Below are 13,932 nucleotides of genomic sequence, written 5' to 3'. Positions count from 1 at the left end.
GCCAAGTGCATGGAGACGATTTCTTTTTCCTTCTTAAAGACTCACCTGTCTCTGTGTGCTGTGGAGGTGAGCGCAGAGCAGTCCCCCTACAGTCAGGGACCTCCCTTCAGATTAGCGTGTTCCATGGCATTCGTCTGATTTGGCCTCAGCCCCTTGCTGGCCTTGGCTGCTGCTACATGACGTCCAGGGAGGGGATCAGGAACGTGAGCAGGGACAGAATAATAGTAGCGGTGATGGTCAGTTGGGACTACAGTCTCCCTGATGCAGATGTCGAAACCGAGTCACCAGAAGGTGATGACCCACCCTTTGTGGCAGGGAACCCGGTCAGTGTCAGACTGAAGGCCACAGGTGGGCTGTGGCCAGCTCTGCCTTGCGCCTTACCCTGCCACCCTCAGGTCCCGCCTTTTAGCCCCACAGTGATGCCCTAGAGGCCAAGAGCCAGCTTAATGGTTCCACCCAGGAACTCTCAAAAATCTTTCTGTGGGCAATTACGAGAGAAGGAAAGAAGAAAGGAGAGGCTAGAGGAAAAGGACCTTCACAAGTAACAGTATGTCTTTGGTGCTTGCCATTATCCCAGACAATTTACACTATATGACATCATTTGACCCTCAAAACAACACAATGAATTTGGTGATTTTTTTTTTTTTGGTCTGTTTTTTCAGGGAAAGAAACTGAGCTTCAAAGTGGTTAAGCAAATGGCCCAGAGTCTTGTGCTAGGATGTGTGCTAGGATCCTCATCATATGGCTTTGAAGCTTAAATCTTAACATGATTCTTCCTGTGGACTCCCTCAAGCACCCATCATCGGACCCTGAGGAGTCGAGTTTTGCCTCTAAAATTAAAAAAAAAAAAGTTAAATGTGGCCCATCTGCCTCCCAAACATTCAGGGGCTCCCTATTTTCAGAATTCTACCTCTACCCTTGCAATCAATCTCTCCCCATCAAGACCCCCACCCACCTACCCCAATCCCAAGTTTGTGCGAATGCCTGGGCCCCTCCCCCCAGGCCTCCACCCCTTGGGGTTCAAAGCTGTCTCTGGTTTTAACCTCCAGGCTGCTCCTCTCCTTGCGCCAGGGTCCTGGAATGTCTTCTTTTCAGCCCAGTAAGTCAAGCTCCACCTTCTCCGAGAAGCCTTCCCTGGTCTCATTAAATTCATCAATCTCATTCATCCGAGCTACCAATGTTATTTAAGCACTACCAGTGACAGGCCCCGTGAAATAAATAATCAATAGACATATGACTGAAATTTATCAAGGAGGTCAAGAGAGGCTTTTCTAAAGACTCATTCAGTCACCGCTCAGAAATCTGAAAGATGACAAGATAAATTCACTGGAAAAGCTGGAGGCGGGGCGTTGCTCACAGGTGCAGACGGATGGAGCACCAAGAACCAACACACAGGCCGGGGGCAAAGCACAGCCCGGCCCTGAGCTGGCTGTGGGGACATGGGCACGTCCCCCCGCCGGCCTTTCTGAAGCACAGCCACTGTCACTAAACAAAGCCGACAGCGGTGCTTGTATCGCTGTCAGAATACGATGGCATCACATGCGTAAAGCCCCTGGCGTGAAGAAATAGCATATCACAGAAATAGCATATCCTTTCTCACAGGAAACTTCTCTCGGGGAGTAGAAGTAATCTTGGACGTCAAAACATTGTAAGCTTTACAGGCATCAGAGTTTTAAGGCAAATGGTAGGATACTATTATCATCAGATCGACACCAGATGCCTGAGTTCACCACTGTCTGTTATTCGCGCCCATGCTTGAAGCTCCACGATAAAGACTTCACTTCTCTTGCTCACGACTGTCCCCAGTGCTGATGCAGAGCATGCCGCCAAGTGCTAAGCTGGGAATGTTTGTTGAATGAATGTCTGTGGCTATACTCATCTAGTGGACCAATGGTTCTCAAATACTGATTCTCTAAGCAGCAGTGGCTCAGAGCTTGCTGGAAATGCTAATTCTTTTTTTTTTTTTTTAATTTAAGTTTATTCATTTATTACTTCAGAGAGGGAGAGAGAGCGCACAAGCAGGGGAGGGGCAGAGAGAGAGAGAGACACACACAATCTGAAGTAGGCTCCAGGCTCTGAGCTGTCAGCATAGAGCCCCACATGGGGCTTGAATCCAAGAACCATGAGATCATGACCTGAGCCGAAGTCGGACACTTAACCAACTGAGCCACCGAGGCACCTTTGGAAATTCAAATCCTCAGGCCCCACTCCAGGCCTACAAAATCAGAGACTCTGGGGTGAGACACAAAACTGGTGTTTTCACAAGCTCTCAGGGACTCTGATGCCCACCTGAGTTTAAGAAGCACTGGTCTAGGGGCACGTGGGTGGCTCAGTCAGTTAAGCGTCCGACTCTTGGTTTCGGTTCAGGTCGTGATCTTATGGCTTCGTGGACTCCAGCCCCGCATGGGGCTCTAAGCTGACAGTGTGAAGCCTGCTTGGGATGGATTCTCTCTTTCCCTCTCTCTGCCCACTCCCCTACTCGTCTCTGTCTCTCTCAAAATAAATAAACAAACAAACAAAAAAAAAAGAAGCACTGGTCTAGAGATGAGCTCCTAGAGCACAGGGATTGGCTTACTCGGTTTTAAGTACCCAGCCTTGAGCAAACTCATGAGGACTGAAAACTCCCTTCTGGAACTCAAGTCTGACTGCAAAACTCAAGCCAAACTGGCTCAGGAATAGAGCCTTCCCCTTTCACTAGCCCCAGATAGGTGCCCCTACTTTTGCCAAAGATGCCCTTCACTTCTACGTGCAATCAAGTCCCAGCTCAAAAATCCCCTCCTCTGGAAAGCCTTTAGAAGCGATTCCCAATGAAATGCTTCTTCCTTGTGTTCCCAGGGCACAGGCTTTCCTTATGGCCTATACCCCATGGTGGTATATGAAATTAATTTAGAAATAACTCTCCCTAGATATATGCCATCCAATATGGTAGCCACTAGCTACATGTGGCTATCAACACCAATGATGCTAGGAAAAATTAAGATATGTTGTAAGCATAAAATCCACACTAAGTTTCCAGAAAATGTCACATGCATAAAATAATGTAAAATATTTCATTAACAATAGTCTCACTGATTACATGTTGAAATGGTAACATTTGGGATATATTGTATTAAGTAAATATATTATCAAATTAATTTCACCTGTTTCAGTTTTCTGTTGTGGCTACTAAACAAATTAAAATTGCATATGTGGCTCACATTCTAGTTCTACTGGCCAACACTCTCTAGACATTCAGAAATCCACCATAGTGGACGCCAGGGTTCACTCCATTTTGGATCCTGACACCCATCCCCTCTCTCGCATATAATAGATAATCAAGAAATGAGTATAGAAAAGTAAAAGAATTCACAAATACCTCAAGGCCTACAAAGAAGTGTTGATCTTCTTAAATATAGATGCACGGATAACAACATCTGGGATCAATGCAGTTTGTCCCAACTCGAAAGTCAAAGAAAGAGGACAAGTTTGAGGGGAGGAAGGTGTTTAAAGTCCTCCATTCTCGGGGCGCCTGGGTGGCGCAGTCGGTTAAGCGTCCGACTTCAGCCAGGTCACGATCTCGCGGTCCGTGAGTTCGAGCCCCGCGTCGGGCTCTGGGCTGATGGCTCAGAGCCTGGAGCCTGTTTCCGATTCTGTGTCTCCCTCTCTCTCTGCCCCTCCCCCGTTCATGCTCTGTCTCTCTCTGTCCCAAAAATAAATAAATGTTGAAAAAAAAAAATAAATAAATAAATAAAGTCCTCCATTCTGATGCTAACCCCTAAACAGCCAGATGATCTCATGCAACTCAATCTCCCTCTCCAATAATAGCTGGCGTGCCTACCTCACAGGCTCTGTTGGGAACTAAATGAGAAAATTAAAAGGAGCCTATTGCAGAGACAATTAGCACTGAAGGAGTGTGAGAAATTGTCCTCCTTTCTCCCACTCCATCCCCTCCAGCTGTCTGGCTTAGGTTTTCTAGAAAGCGACAGAGTGTGCAGACACTGAGTTCTCAGAATTTATAGCTCATTTTATAATGTTTTGGGTGAGGCCAGAAACTTTACATGCACTATTGTTTCCCTTGTCTTTTTTTAAAAAAAAATTTTTTTTTCAACGTTTATTTATTTTTGGGACAGAGAGAGACAGAGCATGAACGGGGGAGGGGCAGAGAGAGAGGGAGACACAGAATCGGAAACAGGCTCCAGGCTCTGAGCCATCAGCCCAGAGCCTGACGCAGGGCTCGAACTCACGGACCGCGAGATCGTGACCTGGCTGAAGTCGGACGCTCAACCGACTGCGCCACCCAGGCGCCCCTCCCTTGTCTTTAAACTAAATAGGATCTCACTCAAAGAAAAGAATTTAAGCAAGAGGGAGTTGGAGGAAGTGATTGAGAATAACAATGCCCCTCCCCCCTTTCTCTTAGCTGCCCAGACCATGCATCTAGTTCCATGTCTACGGAACTGGAGGAAAAGTTATTTTCTTTTCTTTTTATGTTTTTTTATTTATTTCTGAGACAGAGAGAGAGAGTGCAAGAGGGGGAGGGGCAGAGAGAAGTGGACAGAGGATCCGAAGAGGGCCCCACACTGATGGTGGTAAGCCTGATGTGGGGCTTGAGCTCACCAACCTGGAGATCTGCGAGATCGTGACCTGAGCCTGAGTCACCAATGGTGAGATCGTGACCTGAGCCTCAGTCGGTCGCTCAATCAACTGAGCCACACAGGCGCCCCGGAAAGCTACCTTCTTAGAGTTAGATGTTTATCTCAGACCAGCCTTGCAAGTATCAAGACTTCAGGGGCACCTGGAGGGTTTAACAGTCAGTTAAGCATCTGACTCTTGATTTTGGCTCAGGTCATGATCTCAGGGTTTGTGAGACGGAGCTTCACATTGGGCTCTGCGCTGACACCGCAGGGCCTGCTTGGGATTCTCTCTCCCTCTCTCTCTGCCCCTCCCTCACTCCCACTCTCACTCTCTCAAAATAAATAAACATTTTTTAAAAATTCAACAGTCCCCTCAGCTGCCGTTGATGCAGTTACAGTCAATCCTCGCGATTCCCAAATTATTATTTCATATTTGCAGATTTGCCTGCTTGCTAAAATTTATTTGTAATCCCAAAATCAGTACAATAACCCTCCCTTATCCGTGGGTAATACATTCTGAGATACCTCCCCAGTGGAGGATGTCTGAAACCGTGGACAGTACTGAACCCTACAAACACGATGCTTTTCCCTACATATACATACTTACGATAAAGTTTAAGCTCTAAATTAGGCCTAGTAAGACATTAACAATAAGAGTGATAATAAAATAGAACAATTATAACAATATATTGTATAAAAGTTATGTGAATGCTGTTTCTCTCTCTCAAAATGCCTTATCAGCTGTACTCACCCTTCTCTGTGTGATGATGTGAGATGACAACATGCCCACATGATGAGATGAAATGGAGTGAGTGGCTCAGCGTCGTGAGGAGATGTGAGGCTACTAGTGACCTTCTGATACTACGTCAGAAGGGGAATCACCTGCTTCTGGACCACAGTTGACTGTGTAACTGAAACATGAGAAAAATAAAAGTGTGGATAAGTGGGGCTACTGTACTTACTCACAATGCTTTTGAGGTTGTTTATAAACCTGCACACGGCAGTAAAAAATTGAGTCCCCTGACACCCACTGCTGTGGGTTGAATCGTGTGATCTCCAAAATCCACGTGTACCTCAGAATGTGACTTACTTGGAGACTGGGCTTTATATTAAAATGAGGCCATGAGAATGGTTCCTAATCCAACCTGACTGATGTCCTGAGAAGAAGAGATCAGGACACACAAAACATCAGGAAAGACCACATGCAGACACAGAGAGAAGGCGGCCATCCACCCAGCAAGAGAAGAGGGGCATCGGGAGTGCCCAAACTTGCCGACCACTTCATCTCAGACTTCCAGTCTCCACAACTGTGACACAACTAATTCCCGTTGTTTAAGACACCCAGTCCATGGTGTTTTATTATGGCAGCTCTAACGAACTATTATGCACCTGTTGCCTTGAGGGTTGAATAAGTCAATGCTGCCTTCTTGTTTCAGCTCTCATACTGGAAACAAGTATCCTTTTCATGGTCTTTTTAGTGCCACATCTTTTTTTTTTTTACTTAATGTAGGTGATTTCCCTGTTAAAAACGGCCCCCAAGTATAGTCCGGAAGTCCTGTCTATTGTTCCTAAGCACTAAAAGGCAGTGATATGCCTTACAGAGAAAGTATGTGTTGTATAAGCTTTGTTGAGGCCTGAGTTATAGTGCTGTTGGCTATGGGTTCAATGTTGATGAATCAAGAACATATATTAAACAGAAACACATCTACAACAAGGTTATGTGTTGATCAGTTGACGAAGACACTGTGACAGGAGGCTTTCAGGAACCTAACCCTGTATTTCCCCCTAGGAACAATGGTGCAATATTCACTAATTCAGTTTTCATGGTGACTTTATAGACCATCACTGCAGCATATAATGAAAATCAACCGGGTCCAGCAATTCCACTTCTGGGTATTTATCCAAAGGAAATAACATCACTATCTGAAAAAGTTATCTGCACTCCATGTTCACTGCAGCACTATTTACAATAGCCAAGACGTGGAAACAACCTAAGTGTCCACTGACAGATGAATGGATAAAGAAAATGTGAATACACACACATACACACACACACACACACACACACACACACACACACACACACTGGAATATTAGAGCCATAAAAAAGAAGGAAATCTTGCCATGACCACATGGATGAAACTAGAGGGCATTGCTAAGTAAAATAAGTCAGACAAAGAAAGACAAACATTGTATGATCTCACTCATATGTGGAATCTTAAAAAAAATAAATTCATAGAAACAGAAAACAGATTGGTGCTTGCCAGAGGCAGGAGGTGGTGGGTAAGAGAAACAAGTGAGGTTAATCAAAGGTATAAACTTCCAATAGTAAGATATAATGTACTACAAGAAGACCACTGTTAACAATATTCTATTGTATATTTGAAACTTGCTAAAAGATCTTAGAAGTTCCCATCACAAGAAAAAAAAAATTGTAACTATGCATGATGATGGATATTAACTAAACTTATTGTGGCGATCATTTTGTGATATACACATTTATCAAATCATTATTATGTTGTACACCTAAAACTAATACAATGTTATATGCCAATTATATGTCAATAATAAAAAAAACATATTTTAAGAGTCAACTGCAGGGGCACCTGGGTGGCTTAGTCGGTTAAACGTCCAACTTTGGTTCAGGTCATGATCTCACAGTTCATGGGTTTGAGCCCCATGCAAGGCTCTGGGCTGACAGCTCAGAGCCTGGAGTCTGCTTCCGATTCTGTGTCTCCCTCTCTCTCTGCTCCTCCCCCACTCATGCTCTATCTCTCTCTGTCTCTCAAAAATAAATAAATGTTAAAAAAAATTTTTTAAGTCAACTGTAAATGTTTTCAAATAAATGAGTTAGGAGTTTTTCCCTTTGTTACGTTGCTCTATCCATGTATCAGCCTCCCTGAGCTTGGCCCTCTCTCCTCACTTCTGAATTGGCAATTGCCAGCCTGCAACCCAGCGAGGCTCAACAGATGTGCTCAGGAAACACAAGAGAGGGAAGAGCTGGTCATTCTTCAGTGCACATTACTAGGAAGGCATCCTGATTGGCCTCATATTGTTTTAAGGAGGGGTTATGTTAGGCACAGGCATCAGCATGTGGACTAAGAAATAGAAATTAAACCCTTAATTGGGCAGACAGGTTCCAAATGTCCTGTTATTAAAATTGTTTTCCATGCCACGCCCTTCGCCAATTTACTGGCACATGGAATCCAGCACAGAAGATCCCTAGACAATAAACGAAACGGGCAGCCTTTATTAGCTACCCGGCATGAAGGGAGACCTGCCTCAGAAGAGGGAAACCTTTGACCCTATTTCCTGAGTCACTCATCTGGCGCCTCTCCTGCCCCGTGGAAAGGTCAGGGATTGTGGAGTCAAACAGACATAGGTTAAAACTCCAGCCTCAGTTTCTTCATCTGTAAATTGGATGTAAGGGCACCTATTTCATGCATTTTTGAAAGGATCGAGGGAAGCTAAGTCTGTTGATTGCAATCCCTGGCACACACTGGATTTTTCAGGTTCTTTGATGTCAGTGTCTTATTTTGCTAGCACCCGTTTATTTGTGAATATCATCTCTTGGCAACCACTTCTCCTGGAGAAGAAAGGGGCTGTGTCAACCTTTCAGTCCCTTAGCGAAATTCATTGTGCATCTCCCACTTACCAAGCCCTGCATGAACGAGAGAAGTAGAAATGCAGAACTCCTACAACCTCATTCTGAAGGAACTCTCTCTAGTGTCGATGATCATATCTTCATATCTTAAATAATAATGTCTAAGTATCTTATATATCCCTAATGTAACAAACAGAGTAAGAAGAGACTTAATGAGGGGCGCCTGGGTGGCTCAGTGGGTTAAGCATCTGACTTCAGCTCAGGTCATGATCTCGCAGTCCATGAGTTCAAACCCCAAGTTGGGCTCTGTGCCGACAGCTTGGAGCCTGGAGCCTGCTTCAGATTGTGTGTGTGTGTGTGTGTGTGTGTGTGTGTGTGTGTGTCTGCCCCTCTCCTACTCACACCCTATCTTTCTCTGTCTCTCAAAAACGAATAGATGTTTAAAAAAAAAAAAGAAGAGACTTAATGAATCAGGTCTAGAGCTGTTCAAATTCTTCAAAAGATATTTGCATGTTTGTGGGGGTAGGGAAATCTGAGAAGACTTCCTAGAAGAAGTGATACTCCATCTAGACCTTGAATAAGACCTAAATTCAGAGAAGTACAAATAGGGTGAGAAAGGAGGTGGGTGGGAGAAAAAGTGAGCAGCTTGGTTTTCACAAAAGCATACATCTGAACACCGAGGCCTGAGTGGAAAATCACACCCTGAAACACATTGGGTTAAATTTCTTTCAACACCACCCATGCAAAAGCCAGTCTTTCTTCTCTCCTTTTTTCTTTTATGAAGTTGGAGTTTTTAATTTATTTCATAAATTATACAAATATTGTCTCTGTCTCGAAAATAAATAAATGGTAAAAAAAAACTTAAAAAGAAAAAAAGGGGGGGCGCCTGGGTGGCTCAGTCGGTTAAGTGTCCGACTTCGGCTCAGGTCATGATCTCGTAGTTCGTGAGTTCGAGCCCCGCGTCGGGCTCTGGGCTGACCGCTCAGAGCCTGGAGCCTGTTTCGGATTCTGTGTCTCCCTCTCTCTCTGACCCTCCCCCGTTCATGCTCTGTCTCTGTCTCGAAAATAAACGTTTAAAAAAAATTTTTTTTTAATAAATTATACAAATATTGAATGTTCAATCAGCAAACTTCGAAAATTCAGACAAATGAGAATCTCATTCAAATCACCCACACTCCCACTCCCTAGCAGTAACCACTATTAACATTTTGGTGAATTCCTTTCTAGACTATGATGTGAGAGTGTGCATGCATGTGTGTGTTTGGATGAGTGTGTATTATACCAAACATGATATTTACAAACTAGGATCATAGTGTCTATGTTTTGAGGCTTACTTTTTGTCACTTGACTAATATGTTGCAGACATGTTTTCAGTATCAATAAATATGGAGCTCTAGAGGCGCCTGGGTGGCTCAGTTGGTTAAGCGTCCAACTCTTGGTTTTGGCCCAGGTCATGATCTCACAGCTTCGTGGGTTCGAGCCCTGCCTCAGGCTCTGCCCTGGCAGTAGGGAGCTTGCTTGGGATTCTCTCTCTCCTCTCTCTCCCTCTCTCCCCCACTCATGCTGTCTTTGCCTCTCTCAAAATAAATAAATAAACTTAAAAAAAAAAAATCCATCCTTCTTGAAAAACTCATTATGTGCCTGTGTGGAGTTATGGGGATTTTCTTGTTTTGTTTTGTTTTTAACCATGTGATCTTTATTTTTTTGTTGAGGTATAATTGACATAAGATTATATTAAAGGTGAACAATGTATGATTCCATATTTGCATAAACTACAAAATGATCACCATAATAAGTCCATACGCGGTTACAAAACTTTCTTTCTTGTGATGAGAACTTTCAAGATCCACTCTCTTGGCTACTTTCAAAGATGCAGTACATTATTATTTACTATATTCACCATGCTTTATATTATATCCCCATGACTTACTCATTTTATAAGGTGCCTGTGTGTTTTAAAGACTGTTCTAATTATTATAAAATAAATATTTAGTCAGATAGAACATTTGGAAAACATAGAAATGTAGAGATTTTCTATTTTAACTTGCTCCTAAAAAATAATTTTGGGGGCGCCTGGGTGGCGCAGTCGGTTAAGCGTCCGACTTCAGCCAGGTCACGATCTCGCGGTCCGTGAGTTCGAGCCCCGCGTCGGGCTCTGGGCTGATGGCTCGGAGCCTGGAGCCTGTTTCCGATTCTGTGTCTCCCTCTCTCTCTGCCCCTCCCCCGTTCATGCTCTGTCTCTCTCTGTCCCAAAAATAAATAAATGTTGAAAAAAAAAATTTAAAAAAAAAAAATAAATAATTTTGAATCCATACAAATTATCTAGGATAAAAGATGTTTATATCAATATAAATTATCTAGTCACTGAACTGGTTTCACTCTACATCCAAGACATGCAAGAAATTCAAGACGTGGTATTAATGCCCATTTGATAATGTGCATAACCAGTGCCAAGTTTTCCCAATAGCTGACTTCATCCTCCTCTTTTTCTCTTATAAAGAAAAATCCAGATACTATAATTCTGATAACCCAAAAGTTGCATTATGTAGAATTTAAACTAAGGATACATGTATGTTTTATACAAAGAGCAAACAAGTTCTACAAGACAAAAAAAAAAATGTGTACAACTGCTTCAAAAATCATTTGGTCTGATATCCTCACAGTCAATTAATTTGGGAAATATATGTTTTAGACACAGGCAAGGAGAATAATTAACAAAGGTGAGCTTTCTTCATTACATATTTCTTTAATGCTTGCAATTTTATTCACTAATGTGTGTTCATTTATCTGAACGAAATTAACTTTTTTTTAAGACACAAGAAATCAAAAGAAAAAAATGAAATCTCTCCTGTCCCCCCCCACCCACTGTTAACACCATGCTATGTTTCCCTGCAAACTTTTTCTAGCCATAGTTAGTAGGCTATTTTTACACAGCTGGGATCATAGCATAAATATAATTTTACATCCTGCTTATTTCAATCATAATGTAAGCATTTTCCATTTATAAATGCTTCATAAACATTTTTAATGACTGTATAATATTCCATTGAGCAGCTACGTAACCTTTTACATAACGCTTCCCCTATGTTTAAACATTTAGGTTGTTTCAATTTCTTCTCTATTGTCCATAAAGTTTTGAACTTGGTGCATAAATCTGGGTCTGCACTTTAGATTACTTCCTTATGAGAGATTCCCAGAAGTGGAATGACTAGCTCGAAGGCAATGAACATTTTTCAGGCCTGTGATACACGTTGCCAAAAAGCTCTCCCAAAAGGGTTGTACCATTTCACACTCCCACTAACAGTGTTGCTCATTCCACTTTTAATAGCATCATGTGACTGAAACGGCCAATGGCAAGGCTTGAATAAATGACCATCCATCTCGCCAGTGAATTATACAGCCCATGAACTTGACTACAAGGCCCACATAACAGCATGGAGAAATAGCTATGCGGCAATGTCAGACAGAAAACAGAATTGAATGTAATTGCTGCTGCAAACAACAACGACAAAAAAAATAAGTCTTCATAATGATGAGGAACTGGAAAAAAAATAGCATTGAGACGTGAGAAGTACAGCAGGGTGAGGACTTCAAGATTTATCACTGCCCCTCTGGTTTTAATAATTTTCATTCTCTGTGTTAATTTCACCTTATCTCGCCATAGCACATATTTAATATTACAAAAACTTTAAACATGGGCAAAACGCTCAGGCTACAAAACTGCATACTACAAGATTTTTCAAAAGCTGCTACTGCATAATTCTAGCATTTCCAAGGCTGGCCCAGGCATTTTCGTGGCTAAATGATCATGGTGGTCTTTTCTGAATTCCCAGAAATAATTAAGTCAATGAATGGAATTTTCTCAAATGTAAATTCTCCCATGATTTTTTTTTTCCTCAAACCTCTGGCAACTGCCAGCACTCTTCTGCTAGCAGATGACAAGAATGAAGACTTCACAAATAGTAACAGAAAACCACTGAAACAGCTGGTCACATTCTATGGGTCCTGCACTTGTGGTTGTACTGATTTACCCAGCATGGGCGACAGTCATGCTTTCTGCGAGCAAGACTATTCCAAGTCCTGTGCATTAGGACGATCCCCCAAGAGCACTGAGGCATCAGTTGCTGAAACTCACCGTCTGAAGAGACTCGAGCAAAGCTGAGTTCTGACCCTTCCTGTCTCTGCCCTGCTCCAGGTGGGAGAAACACGGAGGATGACATAACCTAGGGCGGATAGGATCTGATTCCCAAAGCTGATGGGAGAAACAACAGCCTCCTTGAACAACACCCCCCCACACAACCCACACACACACACACACACACCAGTGTCTGCTTTGGTGTTTTCCTGCCTCTGGTCTCTCCCCTCATCAGTGCACACTGATCTGAAGTATAGCTACTTAAACTCCACTTCAAGTGTGTTCCAGGAACCAGCAGCAGCATAGACTTGGCAACTTGTTAGGAATGCAGAATGCCAGGCCCCACCCCAGATATATGGAGTCAGAATCCACATTTTAACAAGATGCCCAGGTGATTCACACGCACCATACATTTGCAAAGCACTAGGTTAAACAACATGGTTGAGGGGCGTCTGGGTGGCTCAGTTGGTTAAGTGTCCAACTCTTGGTTTCAGCTCAGGTCATGATCTCATGGTTCGTGAGTTCGAGCCCAACGTGGGGCTCTTTGCTAGGAGGAGCCTGCCTAGGATCCTGTCTCCCTCTCTCTCTGCCCCTTCCCCACTCACACTCTGTCTCAAAAATAAATAAATAAACATTAAAACAACAACCACAACACAGTTGATGCCACTCTTCTGCCCAGACACTTTCAGTGGCTCCTTGTGACCTGAAGGAAACCATCCAAACTCAGCATGGGCGACAGTCATGCTTTGCTCAAGTCTCATCCCAGCCTGGCTCCCCAGACTCTTCTCAATTAATCCACATGTATTTAACATATCCTGAATACACTAGGCTTCCTCAAGTTCAGCAATGTATGACTTTTTATGTGCAACCCCCTCTGTAAGAATGCCTTTCTATAAATGGTGAAATCATATTCAACCTCAACCTTCAAAACCCAGCCCAAGACCTCCTCCAGGAAGCCTGCCAGGACTCCTTCTCCCAACATACTCCCTGGAGAAGCCAGGACTGCTTCTCCCTCTGACTGCCACAGCCCTCATATGTTAAGTAGTCCACGTGCATTCGTGTGTGTGTGTGTGTGTGTGTGTGTGTGTGTACCCTACTTGGTGGCAGTTTCTAGGTGGGTGCCTCTGCAGACATTTAATCCATGTTTGCTAAACAAAAATGAATGAATGAATGACTAGTGCTACTTCTGGCTCTGCCACATAACCACTGATGTGAGTTTCTTCTTTGAAAAATGTCCTATCTCGTGGCATTGTGAAAATCAGATAAGTTTTGTATATGGGAAAGTACTTTGCAGACCGCAAAGATCTGTAAGATTGAGCTTAGCCCCAGCCCTTCCCAAGGGCCATTCCTGGACCTGCCTGGGGTCGGCCCGTGATAATGACCTGAAGGGATACTGATACCCACCGATTCCAAGGCCCCACCCGCAGACATTCTGATTCAGGAGAAATTCTGCATTTTCAGGTGGTTTCAGTATGAAGCCCAATCCAGAAACAGCGGGCCTGTGAGTCATCTTGTAGTCCTCTGTGACCCAGGGCCCAGACTAGGGTAAGGGAAGAAAGGTACTCAGGTACAAAATTTAAGGG

Source organism: Herpailurus yagouaroundi, unplaced genomic scaffold, assembly GCF_014898765.1.
Source record: "Herpailurus yagouaroundi ecotype Mexico unplaced genomic scaffold, PumYag 160, whole genome shotgun sequence".
Lineage (NCBI taxonomy): Eukaryota > Metazoa > Chordata > Mammalia > Carnivora > Felidae > Herpailurus > Herpailurus yagouaroundi.
The sequence above is the reverse complement of the archived record's forward strand: the minus strand, read 5'-3'. Positions refer to the sequence as shown.